The sequence below is a fragment of the Rhopalosiphum padi genome, chromosome 3 (genome assembly GCF_020882245.1).
Source record: "Rhopalosiphum padi isolate XX-2018 chromosome 3, ASM2088224v1, whole genome shotgun sequence".
Taxonomy (NCBI): domain Eukaryota; kingdom Metazoa; phylum Arthropoda; class Insecta; order Hemiptera; family Aphididae; genus Rhopalosiphum; species Rhopalosiphum padi.
In genome coordinates, this window is record NC_083599.1 from 18,526,834 (window position 1) to 18,530,967 (window position 4,134).

Sequence of the window (4,134 nt, forward strand, 5' to 3'; positions counted from 1 at the left end):
AAACACCTGAGAACTTTTAATTTTCATTCTTAAAATTTGTCTTAGCTATAAAAATCATTTTAATTTTATTACATTTATATGATAATTTTGTTGAATATAACAAATTCATACATTTAACTGCTTATAAAATATTTTATTCTCAAGTACGTGTTTTGAAACCTTGACTGTTATATTATGAAAATTATTCCATTTTATCATTTATAACTTTCATATGTTTTGTTTAACCAGATACTTTTACTTCATAAGAACTTTAACAAATTATTTTATATGTTAATTTTGACGAATTATACAATTCATATTTTTTTCATATTGAACAGAAGAAAATTTAAGTTATTGTTCAAGTGTATTATTTAGTTACATTTATTTTACATTCAAATTCAACAAAATAATTTGGTAGATTTGTACTATCTTTTATGGCTTATCATAATTATTATTTCTTATCATCTGTTATAAGATTATATTTCATATCACTTTGCTGTTTTACAATCGTATTTGCATTTAAGTTTTAAATGAAAATTGTTTTTAAATATTTTGTATTAAGAATAAAGTTGTTCAGATAGTTATTGTTTGATTGTTTCCGTTACTGACTTATTCAGTATTTTCCAAATACTAGTTATCATATAAAGATTTTCGTTCTAATTATGGTGTGTAGTAGTGACATTGTTTACTCCAACTATACGCATATTTAACTGACTACAATATTTTCAGATTGCAATACAGCAGACAATGAAAGCCATGGTGAGACATGAATTCGCGATTCTATCAGTTTGGAAAATATAAACATCCTATGATGAAAATGGACTAGAAGATACTGATAATAATAATTGTTTTATTCAACGTACGTGTAGAGCTTATAATAGAATATAATTTATAGAAAATTAATAGTTATGTAACAAAATGTTAATGTTATGAAATCCTGACAATAGGACTAAGAAAATGATTCTAATTTATTATTATTAACTTTCATACATCTCATTTAAGCAGATACTTCATTAAAACTATAAAACATGATTTTATATGATAATTTTGACGAATATTAAATATTTATTTTTTGATCTGCTTATAAAACAAACAATTATCAAGTTAATATCTTGAAACCTGGACCACTATATTAAGAAAATGATTCTAATTTTTTATTATTAACTTGCATACATCTCATTTAAGCAGATTTTTCATAAACACTATAAAACATGATTTTATATGATAATTTTGATGAATAATATACAATTATTTTTTGAACTGCTTATAAAACACACAATTCTCAAGTTAATCTCTTGAAACCTGGACCATTATATTAAGAAAATGATTTTAATTTGTTATTATTAACTTGCATACATCTCATTTAAGCAAATTTTTCATAAACACTATAAAACATGATTTTATATGATAATTTTGATGAATAATATACATTTATTTTTTGATCTGCTTATAAAACAAACAATTCTCAAGATAATCTCTTGAAGCCTGGACCACTATATTAAGAAGATGATTCTAATTTGGTATTATTAACTTGCATACATCTCATTTAAGCAGATACTTCATTAAAACTATAAATCATGATTTTATATGATAATTTTGACGAATATTAAAAATTCATGTTTTAAACTGCTTATAAAGCACTGAGTTATCGAGTCATTCTCCAATTATTATATTTTTTTAGATGCAAATACAGCAGATCACTCAAGGGATGCTGAAACATTATTTGGTATTCAAACAACTCTGGAAAAGTATGAACATCCGATTTTGAAAATGAACTAACGAATACTGATTATAATGAATTTATGCAATTTACATGTAATGGTTATTGAATATAATTTATAGAATATTATTATAATGATACAATAGATATTTGTTAATAAAGTGAATAAATGATTATTAAACACCTGAGAACTTTTAATTTTCATCCTTAAAATTTGTCTTAGCTATAAAAATCATTTTATTTTTATTACATTTATATGATAATTTTGTTGAATATAACAAATTCATACATTTAACTGCTTATAAAATATTTTATTCTCAAGTACGTGTTTTGAATCCTTGACTGTTATATTATGAAAATTATTCCATTTTATCATTTATAACTTTCATATGTTTTGTTTAACCAGATACTTTTACTTCATAAGAACTTTAACAAATTATTTTATATGTTAATTTTGACGAATTATACAATTCATATTTTTTTCATATTGAATAGAAGAAAATTTAAGTTATTGTTCGAGTGTATTATTTAGTTACATTTATTTTACATTAAAATTCAACAAAATAATTTGGTAGATTTGTACTATCTTTTATGGCTTATCATAATTATTATTTCTTATCATCTGTTATATGATTATATTTCATATCACTTTGCTGTTTTACAATGGTATTTGCATTTAAGTTTTAACTGAAAATTGTTTTTAAATATTTTGTATTAAGAATAAAGTTGTTCAGATAGTTATTATTTGATTGTTTCCTTTACTGACTTATTCAGTATTTTCCAAATACTAGTTATCATATTAAGATTTTCGTTCTAATTATGGTGTGTAGTAGTGACATTGTTTACTCCAACTATATGCATATTTAACTGACTACAATATTTTCAGATTGCAATACAGCAGACAATGAAAGCCATGGTGAGACATGAATTCGCAATTCTATCAGTTGGAAAATATAAACATCCTATGATGAAAATGGACTAGAAGATACTGATAATAATAATTGTTTTATTCAACGTACGTGTAGAGCTTATAATAGAATATAATTTATAGAAAATTAATAGTTATGTAACAAAATGTTAATGTTATGAAATCCTGACAATAGGACTAAGAAAATGATTCTAATTTATTATTATTAACTTGCATACATCTCATTGAAGCAGATACTTCATTAAATCTATAAAACATGATTTTATATGATAATTTTGACGAATATAAATATTTATTTTTTGATCTGCTTATAAAACAAACAATTATCAAGTTAATCGCTTGAAACCTGGACCATTATACTAAGAAAATGATTCTAATTTGTTATTATTAACTTGCATACATCTCATTTAAGCAGATACTTCATTAAAACTATAAAACATGATTGTATATGATAATTTTGATGAATAATATACATTTATTTTTTGAACTGCTTATAAAGCACTGAGTTATCGAGTCATTCTCCAATTATTATATTTTTTTAGATGCAAATACAGCAGATCACTCAAGGGATGCTGAAACATTATTTGGTATTCAAACAATTCTGGAAAAGTATGAACATCCAATTTTGAAAATGAACTAACGAATACTGATTATAAAGAATTTATGCAATGTACGTGTAATGGTTATTAGGTATAGTTGATAGAAAATTAATAGCAATGTATCTAAAAGTTACTCAAATGCTTCCCTGACCATAATATTAAGAAAATGATTCTAATTTTTTATTATTAACTTGCATACTTCTCATTTAAGCAAATACTTCATTAAAACTATAAAACATGAATTTATATGATAATTTTGACGAATATTAAATATTTATTTTTTGATCTGCTTATAAAACAAACAATTATCAAGTTAATCGCTTGAAACCTGGACCATTATATTAAGAAAATGATTCTAATTTATTATTATTAACTTGCATACATCTCATTTAAGCAGATACTTCATTAAAACTATTAAACATGATTTTATATGATAATTTTGACGAATATTAAAAATTCATGTTTTAAACTGCTTATAAAGCACTGAGTTATTGAGTCATTTTTCAATTATTATATTTATTTAACTGGATAATTTTTTTTAGATGCAAATACAGCAGATCACTCAAGGGATGCTGAAACATTATTTGATATTCAAACAACTCTGGAAAATTATGAACATCCAATTTTGAAAATGAACTAAAAGATACTGATTATAAAGAATTTATGCAATGTACGTGTAATGGTTATTAGGTATAGTTGATAGAAAATTAATAGCAATGTAACTAAAAGTTACTCAAATGCTTCCCTGACCATAATATTAAGAAAATGATTCTGATTTATTATTATTAACTTTCATACATCTCATTTAAGCAGATTTTTCATAAACACTATAAAACATGATTTTATATGATAATTTTGATGAATAATATACATTTATTTTTTGAACTGCTTATAAAACATACAATTAT

The 4,134-nt window shown here is 23.0% G+C and overlaps 1 long non-coding RNA gene across 1 annotated transcript; it reads left to right on the top strand.

Annotated features, from left to right (window-relative positions):
- The first annotated feature begins 482 nt into the window (after positions 1 to 482).
- Positions 483 to 3,308, top strand: LOC132927706 (uncharacterized). The gene is made up of 5 exons (XR_009661805.1): positions 483 to 644; positions 709 to 838; positions 1,661 to 1,794; positions 2,586 to 2,714; positions 3,170 to 3,308. It is a non-coding gene; the product is annotated as an uncharacterized LOC132927706 (long non-coding RNA).
- The last annotated feature ends 826 nt before the right edge of the window (positions 3,309 to 4,134 follow it).